This window comes from Mercurialis annua, linkage group LG4, assembly GCF_937616625.2.
Source record: "Mercurialis annua linkage group LG4, ddMerAnnu1.2, whole genome shotgun sequence".
Lineage (NCBI taxonomy): Eukaryota > Viridiplantae > Streptophyta > Magnoliopsida > Malpighiales > Euphorbiaceae > Mercurialis > Mercurialis annua.
The window spans coordinates 9,566,472-9,579,997 of record NC_065573.1 but is presented as its reverse complement, the minus strand read 5'-3'; the positions used below and the strand labels follow the sequence as shown (position 1 = coordinate 9,579,997).

The window sequence follows — 13,526 nt, the reverse complement described above, 5'->3', positions numbered from 1 at the left end:
AGGCGTTATAAGGACTTGAGACGCGACATACTAATCCATTGTAACTTTTCACGCACACTTTGCGTAATATAACCTAACCATTCTTTGGTAATCGGAATGACGTGTTAAAGAGACTTGTAACGTGACATAAGCATGTAATAGAAACGACGCGTTAAAGAGACTTGAGACGTGCCATACTAATCTAGAGTCACTTTTTACGCACACATTGCGTAATATAACCGAACCGTGATTTGGTAACCGGAACGACGTGTTAAAGAGACTTGTGACGCGACATAAGCATGGTAATCGAAACAGCGCGTTAAAGAGACTTGAGACGCGACATACTAATCTATCGTAACTTTTCACGCACACTTTGCGTAATATAATCAAACACTGCTTAGGTAATCGAACGACATATTAAGAGACTTGTGACGCAACATAAGCATGGTATTCGGAACGACGCGTTAAAGAGAATTGAGACGTGACATACTAATCTAGCATCACTTTTCACGCACACTTTGCGTAATATAATATAACCATGCTTAGGTAATTTGAACGACGCGTTAGAGAGACTTGTGACGCGACATACTAATCTAGCGTCACTTTTTACGCACACTTTCCGTAATATAACCTAACCATGCTTAGGTAATTGGAACGACGCGTTAAAGTCATTTGAGACGCGCCATACTATTATAGCAATACTTTGTACTCACACTTTACGTAATATAACCTAACCATGCTTAGGTAATCGGAGCGACGCCTTAAAAAGACTTGAGACGCGACATACGAATCTAGCGTCACTATTCATGCACTCTTTGCGTAATACAATCTAACTATGCTTAGGAAATAGGAACAACGCGTTAAAGAGACTTGAGAAGTGACGTACTAATCTATTTTCACTTATCACGCTCAATTTTCATAATATAACCTAACCATGCTTAGGTAATCGGAACGACGCGTTAGAGAGACTTGTGACGCTACATAAGCATGGTAATCGAATCGACACGTTAAAGAGACTTGAGACACGACATACTAACCTAGCGTTACTTTTCATGCACGCTTTGTGCAATAACCTAACCATGCTTAGGTAAGCGGAACAACGCGACAAAGAGAATTGAGACGCGACATACTAATCTAGCGTCACTTTTCACGCACACTTTGCGTAATATAACCTAACCATGCTTAGGTAATCAGAACAACGCGTTAGAGAGCCTTGAGACGCGACATACTAATCTAGCGTCACTTTTCACGTACACTCTGCGTAATATAACCTAACCATGCTTAGATAATAGGAACGACGCGTTAAATAGACTTGAGACGCGATATACTATTCTATTGTCATTTTTCACGCACACTTTGCGTAATATAACCTAACCATGGTTAGGTAATCGGAACGATGCGTTAGAAAGACTTGTGACTCGACATAAGCATGGCAATCGAAACGACGCGTTAAAAAGACTCGAGACGGGACATACTAATCTAGCGTCACTTTTTACGCACACATTGTGTAATATAACCAAACCACGCTTAGGTAATCAGAACGACGCGTTAAAGTGACTTTAGACGCGACATACTAATCTAGTGTCACTTTTCACGTACACTTTGCATAATATAACCTAACCGTACTTAGATAATCGGAATGACGCTTTAAAGAGACTTGAGACGCGAAATACTAATCTAGCGTTACTTTTCACGCACGCTTTGTGTAATACTCCCTCCGCCCCGTAAAGATAGAAAAAGTAGTTATTTCACAAGAATTAAGAAAGTAGTTAATTATAGGTAATTTGTGATAATTTTCCTAAATTGTCCTTTTAATTTCTTGAAGTAAATCATAATAAATTAGTGATTCACACAACCCAAAGCCACTATATAAATATTAGCCAATAGAATTTTAGATGCATAAAAACCATACATTGAAACTTTAAATCAATTAATGTTGATATAAGGGTATTTTAATAATTTTATAGTTAACTAACACTACTTTTTCTATCTTTGTGGGACAAAAAAAGTAGCTACTTTTTCTATCTTTACGGGACGGAGGGAGTATAACCTAACCATGCTTAGGTAATCGGAACAACGCAATAAAGAGAATTGAGACGCGACATACTAATCTAGCGTCGCTTTTCACAATGCTTAGGTAATCAGAATGACAAGTTAGATAGACTGAAGACACGACATACTAATCTATTGTCATTTTTCACGTACATTGTGCGTAATATAACCTAACCATGCTTAATTAATTGAAACGACGTATTAAATAGACTTAAGACGCGACATACTAATCTATTGTCATTTTTCACGCATACTTTGCCTCATATAACCTAACCATGCTTAGGTAATCAGAACGACGTGTTAGAGAGACTTGTGACGCGACATAAGCATTATAATCGAAAGAGACTTGAGACGCGCAATATTAATATAGCGTCACTTTTTACGCACACTTTGCGAAATGTGACATAACCATGCTTAGGAAATCAAAACGACGCGTATGGAGACTTGAGACGAGACATACTAATCTAGTGTCACTTTTCACGCACACTTTGCGTAATATAACCTAACAATGCTTAGGAAATCGGAACGACGTATTAGAGAGACTTGAGACGCGACGTACTAATCTAACGTCACTTTTCACGCACGCTTTGCTTAATATAACCTAACCATGCTTAGGTAATCGGAACGACGCGTTAAAGAGACTTGTGACGCTAGATAAGTATGGTAAGCGAAACGACGCGTTAAAGAGACTTGAGACAGAACATACTAATCTAGCGTCACTTTTTATGCACACTTTTTGCGTAATAGAACCTAACCATGCTTAGGTAATCAGAACGACGCGTTAAAGAGATTTAAGACTGGACATACTAATCTAGCTTACGGATGAAAGTTTTCTATATTTATTTTAGAGTTGTATTTTCCATTAAATTATATACTAAATATATACGAATATTTTCTTACATTTCTTATATTTTTCTTATATTATTTATTGAAATTTTTTATAATTTTTTATATATTATTTTCTTTTATATATTTATTTATTATATTTTATTATATATATATATTTTATTTTTATATAAATATATTTTATTTTTATATAAACATTTTATTTTTATATAAACATTTTATTCTGTTTTAAAAAATTAATTAAAAAATTACTAATTATATAATGAATTATTAATTAAAATTATTAATTAAATTAATACAATATAATGAATATAATAATTAGAATAATGAATATTAATAGAATAATTAATAGGAGATATTAAATATCGGGTGTATTAAATTTTATAGCTCCGTATAAAACCATATAAAAAAAACGAACTATAAAAAGGAATTCTGAAAGAATTCTGAAAATTGAAAGTAAAGTAATAAAATAAAGAAAGAATAAAGAATAAAGGCTTTTTTTATTTTTTAAGCGTTACTTGTATGTAACATAGTAAGTATCCTTTTTCAATCGGGAGAGATGGCTGAGTGGACTAAAGCGTCGGATTGCTAATCCGTTGTACGAGTTATTCGTACCGAGGGTTCGAATCCCTCTCTTTCCGGTGATGACTTAGAATTTTTTTCTAGAAGTCTCTCGCACGCAAGGGGATGCTGCTGCTGGATGTCACGGTTCTGGGGCGCCATAATTCTTTTCTTCTCTCTAGAATAAAACAATCGAGGGCACTGCCTTCCTTCAGCTTTCAGAGGTGGGGGGCTACATCAATCATCGCTCAGTGAGCTATTTATTCTATTGCCTCCAATAGCGCTTCGCTTGCATACAAGACGGCACGGCACGCCAGGTAGAGCTATCGCGCGCGGACGAAGGAGATGCATTTCTGGTACTGGTAGTACTGTACAAGCTCCATCTCTCCTAATCTATTCATGTTTGCGAAGACGGCGCTCCCGTCTTTTTTTGATATCTATACTGGCTTAAATGAATTGGAACGACTCGAACGATCGGTCTATCTTTTTTTTTTTTATGAGTTCAGTCTTTTTTTATTTAATTCCGTACTGTACAATTTCTTTTTTTGTTGTTTACAAACGTTACGAAACAAATCCAAACGTTTCACCTTTATAGCAGTTTTAGTCAACCGTTTACAAACGTTACAAAACAAAACCAAATATTTCACCTTTTTGGCGATTTAATCCAAATGTTTACAAACGTTACAAAGACTTGTGACGCGACATACTAATCTGGCGACACTTTTAACGCACATTTTGCATAATATAACCTAACCATGAGGTAATCAAAACGACGCATTAAAGAGACTGGAGACACGACATACTAAACTAGCAACAGTTTTCACGCGCACGTTGCGTAACATAACCTAACCATGCTTAAGTAATAGGAACGACGCGTTAAAGAGACTTATGACGCAACATACTAATCTAGCGTCACTTTTCACGCACACTTTGCGTAAAATAACCTAACCATGCTTAGGTAATCGGAACGACGCGTTAAAGAGACTTAAGACACGACATACTAGTCTATTGTCATTTATCGACCACACTTTGTGTAATATGACCTAACCATGCATAGGTAATCAGAACGACGCGTTAGAGACACTTATGACGCGACATAAGCATGGTAATCGAAATGACATGTTAAAGAAACTTGAAACACGCCATACTAAACTAGCCTCACCTTTTAAGCACACTTTGCGTAATATAACCTAACCATGCTTAGGTAATCGGAACGACGCGCTAAAGAGACTTGAGAGGCGACATACTAATCTAGCATCACTTTTCACGCACACTTTGCGTAAAATAACCTAACCATGCTTAGGTAATAAGAACGACGCGTTAAATAGACTTGAGATACGACATACTAACCTAGCGACAGTTTTCACGCACACATTGCGTAATATAACCTAAATATGCTTAGGTAATCGGAACGACACGTTAAAGAGACTTGAGATGCGACATACTAATCTAGCGTCACTTTTCACGCACAATTTGCCCAAAATAACCTAACCATGCTTACATAATCGTAATGACGCGTTAAAGACACTTGAGACGCGACATACTCATCTATTGTCACTTTTCACACACACTTTGCGTAATATAACCAAACCATGCTTAGGTAATCGGTACGACGTGTTAGAGAGATTTGTAACATAACATAAGCATGGTAATCGAAATGATGCCTTAAAGAGACTTGAGATGCGACATACTAATCTACCGTCCCTCTTTACACATATTGTGCGTAATATAACCTAACCATGTCTAAGTAATCGTAACAACGCGTTATAAAGACCTGTGACGCGACATACTAATCTAGCGACACTTTTAACGCGCACTTGGCGTAATATAACATATCCATGCTTAGGTAATCGGAACGACGCGTTAAAGAGACTTGAGGCGCGACATACTAATCTACTGTCACTTTTCACACACACTTTGCATAATATAACCTAACCATACTTAGGTAATCAGAACGACGCGTTAAAGACACTTTTTAAGCAACTTAAGCATGGTAATCGAAACGACGCGTTATAGAGACTTGAGACGCGCTATAGTAATCTAGCGTCACTTTTTACGCAGACTTTGCGTAATATAACCTAACCATGCTTAGGTAATCGGAACGACGCGTGAAAGAGACTTAGGAGGTGGCATACTAATCTAGCGTCACTTTTCACGCACATTTTACGTAATATAACCTAACCATGCTTAGGTAATCGAAACACACATTAAAGAGACTTGAGATGCGACATACTAATCTAGCGTCACTTCTCACGCACACTTTGCGTAATATAACCTAACCATGCTTAGGTAATCAGAACGATGGTAATTGAAATGATGCGTTAAAGAGACATAAAACGCGCCATACTAATCTAGCATCACTTTTGACGCACGCTTTGCGGAATATAACCTAACCATGCCTTATTCGAAACGACGCGTTAAAGAGACTTGAGACGCGACATACTAATCTAGCGTCAGTTTTCACGCACACTTCGCGTAAAATAACCTAACCATGATTACTAGGTAATTAGAACGTAACCTAGCAACAGTTTTCACGCACATATCGCATAATATAACTAAACCATGCTTGGGTAATTGGAACAACGCGTTAAAGAGACTTGTGACACGACATACTAATCTAGCATCACTTTTCACGCACACTTTGCGTAAAATAACCCAACCATGCTTAGGTAATTGGAACGACGGGTTAAAGAGACATGTGACGCGACATACTAATCAATTGTCGCTTTTCACGCACAATTAGTGTATTTAACCTAACCATGCTATCGTAATCGAAACGATGTGTTAAAGAGACTTGTAATGTGACATATGCATGGTAATCGAAACAATGCGTTAAAGAGACTTGAGACATGCCATACTAATCTAACGACACTTTTTACGCACACTTTGCGTAATATAACTTAACCATATTTAGGTAACATAACAATGCGTTAAAAAGACTAGTGATGCGACATACTAATCTAGCGATACTTTTAACTTGCACTTGGCGTAATATAACATAACCATGCTTTGGTAATCAAAACGACGTGTTAAATATACTTGAGACGCGATATACTAATCTAGGGTCACTTTGCACGCACACTTTGCGTAATATAACCTAACAATGCTTAGGTAATCGGAACACACGTTAAAGGGACTTGAGAAGCGACATACCAATCTAGCGTCACTTTTCACGCACACTTTGCGTAGAATAACCTAACCAAGCTTAGGTCATCAGAACGACACTTTAAAGCGACTTGAGACGCGACATACTAATATATTGTCACTTTTCACGCACACTTTTCTTTGGTAATTAGAACGACGCGTTTGAGACACTTGTGACGCGGCATGAGCATGGTAATCGAAATGACGTGTTAAAGATTTTTGAAACGCGCCATACTAATCTAGCGTCACTCTTTACGCATGCTTTGCGTAGAATAACCTAACCAAGTTTAGGTAATCGGAACGACGCATTAAAGAGACTTGAGATACGACATACTAATCTAGCGTCACTTTTCACGCACATTTTGCGTAATATAACTTAACCATGCTTAGGTAATCGGAACGACGCGTAAAAGAGACTTGAGACGCGACATACTAACCTAGCAACAGTTTCCACGCACACATTGCGTAATATAACTTAACCATGCTTAGGTAATCGGAACGACGTGTTAAGGAGACTTGAGACGCGACATACTAATCTAGCATCACTTTTCACGCACGTAAAATGACCTAACCATGCATATGTAATCGAAATGACTCGTTAACAAGACTCGAGACGTGACATACTAATCTATTGTCAATTTTCATGCACACTTTGTGTAATATAACCTAACCATGCTTTGGTAATCAGAACGACGTGTTAGAGAGACTTGTGACGTGCATAAGCATGATAATCGAAACAACGCGTTAAAGATACTTGAGACGCGCCATACTAATCTAGAGCGTCACTTTTTACGCATACTTTGCGTAATATAACCTAACCATGCTTAGGTAATCGTAACAACGCGTTAAAGGGTCTTGTGACGCGACATACTAATCTAGCAACACTTTTAACGCGCACTTGGTGTAATAAAAAGAAACCATGCTTAGGTAATCAGAACGACGCGTTAAAGAGACTTGAGACGCGACATACTAATCGAGCGTCACTTTTCACGCACACTTTGCGTAATATAGCTTAACCATGCTTAGGTAATCAGAACGACGAGTTAAAGAGATTTGAGACGCGACATACTTATCTAGAGTCACTTTTCACGCACACTTTGCGTAATATAACTTAACCATGCTTAGGTAATCAGAACAACGAGTTAAAGAGACTTAAGACGTGACATACTAATCTATTGTAACTTTTCACGGACACTTTGCGTAATATAAATTAACCATGCTTAGGTAATCAGAACGACGCGTTAGAGACACTTGTGACGCGACATAAGCATGGTAATCGAAAAGACGTGTTAAAGAGACTTGAAACGCGCCATACTAATCTAGCGTCACTTTTTAACCCCTCTTTGCTTATTATAATCTAAACATGCTTAGATAACCGGAATGACGCGTTAAAGAGACTTGTAATGTAACATAAGCATGGTAATCGAAACGACGCGTTAAAGAGACTTGAGACACGACATACTAATCTAGCATCACTTTTTACACAAACTTTGCGTAGTATAACCTAACCGTTCTTATGTAACCGTAACAACGCGTTGAAGAGACTTGTGACGTGACATACTAATCTGGCGACACTTTTAACGCGCACTTGGCGTAATATAACATATCCATGGGTAATCAGAACGACATGATAAAGAGACTTGAGGCAGGACATACTAATTTATTGTCACTTTTCATGCACACTTTGCATAATATAACCTAACCGCTTTGATAATCAGAATGACGCGTCAGAGACACTTGTTAAGCAAAATAAGTATGGTAATCGAAACGACGCGTTAAAGAGACTCGAAACGCGACATACTAATCTAGAGTCACTATTCACACACTCTTTGCGCAGTATAACCTAGCCATGCTTAGGTAATCGGTACGACGTGCTAAAGAGACTTGAGACGCAACATACTAATCTAGCGTCACTTTTCACGCACACTTTACGTAAAATAACCTACCCATGCATAGGTAATCGGAACGACGCGTTAAAGAGACTTAAGATGCAACATACTAATCTAGCGTCACTTTTCACGCACACTTTGCATAAAATAACCTAACCATGCTTAGGTAATTGAAACGATGCGTTGAAGAGACTTGAGGCGCGCCATACTAATCTAGCGTCACTTTTTATACACACTTTGCGTAATATAACTTAACCATGCTTAGGTAATTGTAACAACGCGTTAAAGGGACTTGTGATGCGACATACTAATCTAGCGACACTTTAAACGTGCACTTGGCGTAATATAACATAACCATGCTTAGGTAATCGGAACGACGCGTTAAAGAGACTTGAGACGCGACATACTAATCTAGCGTCACTTTTCACGCACACTTTGCGTAAGATAACCTAACCATTCTTAGGTAATCGGAATGACGCGTTAAAGAGACTTGAGACGCGACATGCTAATCTAGCGACACTTTTCACGCTCACTCTGTGTACAATAACCTAACCATAGTTAGGTAATCGAAACGACGCGTTAAAGAGACTTGAGACGCGACATACTAATTTACTATCAATTTTCACGCACACTTTGCGTTAACCTAAACATGCTTTGGTAATCGGAACGATTTGTTAGAGAGACTTGTAACGTGACATAAGCATGGTAATCGAAACGATGCGTTAAAGAGACTTGAGACGCGCCATACTAATCTAGCGTCACTTTTTACGCAGAACGACACATTTAAATAATTTGAGACGCGTCATACTAATCTAGCGTCACTTTTTACGCACACTTTTGGTAGTATTACTTAACCATGCATAGGTAATCATAACGACTCGTTAAAGAGACTTGTGACGTGACATACTAATCTAGCGACTCTTTTAACGCGCACTTGGCATAATATAACATAACCATGCTTAGGTAATCGAAACGACGCGTTAAAGAGACTTGAGACCCGACATACTAATCTTGCGTCACTTTTCACGCATACTTTGTGTAAAATAACCTAACCATGCTTAGGTAATCGGAACGACGCGTTAAATAGACTTGCGACGTGACATACTAATCTAGTGTAACTTTTCACGCACACTTTGCGTAGTATAACCTAACCATGCTTAGGTAATCGGAACGATGCATTAATGAGACATAGGACGCGCCATACTAATCTAACGTTACTTTTCACGCACACTTTGCATAATATAACCTAACCATGCTTTGGTAATCGGAACGACGCGTTAAAGAGACTTGAGCCGCGACATACTAATCCAGCGTCACGTTTTACGCACACTTTGGTTAATCTAACCTAACCATGCTTAGGTAATCAGAACGACGCGTTAGAGACACTTGTGACGCGACATATGCATGGAAATCGAAACAACACGTCAAAGAGACTTGAAACACGCCATACTAATCTAGTGTCACTTTTTACGCACTCTTTGCGTAATATAACCTAACCATGCTTAGGTAATTGGAACGACGCGTTAAAGAGACTTGAGACACAACATACTAATCTACCGTAACTTTTTACGCACACTTTGCGTAATATAATCTAACCATGCTTAGGTAATCGGAACGACGCGTTAAAGAGGCTTGAGACGCGACATACTAACCTAGCGACAGTTTTCACGCACACATTGCGTAATATAACCTAACCATGCATAGGTAATCCTAACGACACGTTAAAGAGACTTGAGATGCGACATACTAATCTAGCGTCACTTTTCACGCACAATTTGCGTAAAATAACCTAACCATGCTTAGGTAATCGGAATGACGCGTTAAAGAGACTTGAGACACGACATATTAATCAATTATCACTTTTCACGCACATTTTGCGTAATATAACCTAACCATGCTTAGGTAATCGGAACGACGTGTTAGAGAGACTTGTAACGTGACATAAGCATGGTAATCGAAATGACGCGTTAGAGAGACTGTAGACGTGCCATACTAATGTAACGTGTATTTTACGCACACTTTGCGTAATATAACCTAACCATGCTTAGGTAATCGTAACAACGCGTTAAAGAGAATTGTGACACGATATACTAATCTAGCGACACTTTTAACGAGAACTTACATAACTATGCTTAGGTAATCGGAACGACATGCTAAAGAGACTTGCAACGCGACATACTAATCTATTGTCACTTTTCATGCACACTATGTGTAATATAACCTAACCATGCTTTGGAAATCAGAACGATGTTTTAGAGAGACTTGTAACGTGACATAAGCATGGAATCGAAACGATGCGTTAAAAAGACTTGAGACGCGCCACATTAATCTAGCGTCACTTTTTACGCACACTGCGTAGTATAACTTAAGCATGCTTAGGTAATCGTAACAACGCGTTAACGAGACTTGTGACACGACATACTAATCTAGCAACACTTCTAACGCGCACTTGGTGTAATATAACATAACCAAGCTTTGGTAATCGGAACGACGCGTTAAAGAGAGTTTAGACGCGACATACTAATCTATTGTCACTTTTCACGCACACTTTGCGTAATATAACCTAACCATTCTTAGGTTATCGGAACGACGCATTATAGAGACTTGTGACGCGACATAAGCATGGTAATCGAAACGACGTGTTAAAGACTTGAAACGCGCCATACTAATCTAGCGTCAATTTTTAACCCCTCTTTACTTATTATAATCTCACCATGCTTCGGTAATCAGAACGACGCGGTAAAGAGACTTGAGACGCGAAATACTAATCTAGCGTCACTTTTCAATTTTCACCCACGCTTTACGTAATATAACCTAAGCATGCTTAGGTAATCGGAACGACGCGTTAAATAGACTTGGGATGCGACATACTAACCTAGCGACAATTTTCAAGCACACATTGCGTAATATAACCTAACCATGCTTAGGTAATCGGAACGACGCGTTAAAGAGACTTGAGACACGAAAACTAATATAGCGTCACTTTTCACGCACAATTTGTGTAAAATACCTAACAATGATGAGATAATCGTAACAACGCATTAAAGAGACTTGAGACGCAATATTCTAATCTATTGTCACATATCAAGCACACTTTGCGTAATATAACCTAACCATGCTTAGGTAATCAGAACGACATGTTAGAGAGACTTGTAATGTAACATAAGCATGGTAATCGAAACGACGCGTTAAAGAGACTTAAGACACGACATACTAATCTAGCATCACTTTTTACACAAACTTTGCGTAATATAACCTAACCGTGCTTATGTAACCGTAACAACGCGTTAAAAAGACTTGTGACGTGACATACTAATATGGCGTCACTTTTAACGCGCACTTGGCGTATTATAACATATCCATGCTTAGGTAATCAGAACGACGTGTTAAAGAGACTTGAGGCAGGACATACTAATTTATTCACTTTTCACGCACAATTTGCATAATATAACCTAACCATGCTTTGGTAATCAGAATGACGCGTCAGAGACACTTGTTAAGCAACATAAGCATGGTAATCGAAACGACGCGTTAAAGAGACTCGAAACGCGCCATACTGATCTAGAGTCACTATTCACACACTCTTTGCGTAGTATAACCTAGCCATGCTAAGGTAATCGGTACGACGTGTTAAAGAGACTTGAGACGCAACATACTAATCTAGCGTCACTTTTCACGCACACTTTACGTAAAATAACCTACCCATGCTTAGGTAATCGGAACGACGCGTTAAAGAGACTTAAGATGCAACATACTAATCTAGCGTCACTTTTCACGCACACTTTGCATAAAATAACCTAACCTTGCTTAGGTAATTGAAACGATGCGTTAAAGAGACTTGAGGCGCGCCATACTAATCTAGCGTCACTTTTTATACACACTTTGCGTAATATAACTTAACCATGCTTAGGTAATTGTAACAACGCGTTAAAGGGACTTGCGATGCGACATACTAATCTAGCGACACTTTAAACGTGCACTTGGCGTAATATAACATAACCATGCTTAGGTAATCGGAACGACGCGTTAAAGAGACTTGAGACGCGACATACTAATCTAGCATCGCTTTTCACGCACACTTTGCGTAAGATAACCTAACCATTCTTAGGTAATCGGAATGACGCGTTAAAGAGACTTGAGACGCGACATGCTAATCTAGCGACACTTTTCACGCTAACTCTGTGTACAATAACCTAACCATAGTTAGGTAATCGAAACGACGCGTTAAAGAGACTTGAGACGCGACATACTAATTTACTATCAATTTTCACGCACACTTTGCGTTAACCTAAACATGCTTTGGTAATCGGAACGATTTGTTAGAGAGACTTGTAACGTGACATAAGCATGGTAATCGAAACGATGCGTTAAAGAGACTTGAGACGCGCCATACTAATCTAGCGTCACTTTTTACGCAGAACAACACGTTTAAATAATTTGAGACGTGTCATACTAATCTAGCGTCACTTTTTACGCACACTTTTGGTAGTATTACTTAACCATGCATAGGTAATCATAACGACTAGTTAAAGAGACTTGTGACATGACATACTAATCTAGCGACTCTTTTAACGCGCACTTGGCGTAATATAACATAACCATGCTTAGGTAATCGGAACGACGCGTTAAAGAGACTTGAGACCCGACATACTAATCTTGCGTCACTTTTCACGCATACTTTGTGTAAAATAACCTAACCATGCTTAGGTAATCGGAACGACGCGTTAAATAGACTTGCGACGTGACATACTAATCTAGTGTAACTTTTCACGCACACTTTGCGTAGTATAACCTAACCATGCTTATGTAATCGGAACGATGCATTAAAGAGACATAGGACGCGCCATACTAATCTAACGTTACTTTTCACGCACACTTTGCATAATATAACCTAACCATGCTTTGGTAATCGGAACGACGCGTTAAAGAGACTTGAGTCGCGACATACTAATCCAGCGTCACGTTTTACGCACACTTTGGTTAATCTAACCTAACCATGCTTAGGTAATCAGAACGACGCGTTAGAGACACTTGTGACGCGACATATGCATGGAA

At 38.6% G+C, this 13,526-nt stretch overlaps 1 non-coding gene across 1 annotated transcript; it reads left to right on the top strand.

The window, feature by feature from the left end:
- Window positions 1–3,430: 3,430 nt before the first annotated feature.
- Window positions 3,431–3,518, top strand: TRNAS-GCU (transfer RNA serine (anticodon GCU)). Its single transcript has one exon. It is a non-coding gene; the product is annotated as a tRNA-Ser (tRNA).
- Window positions 3,519–13,526: the final 10,008 nt, after the last annotated feature.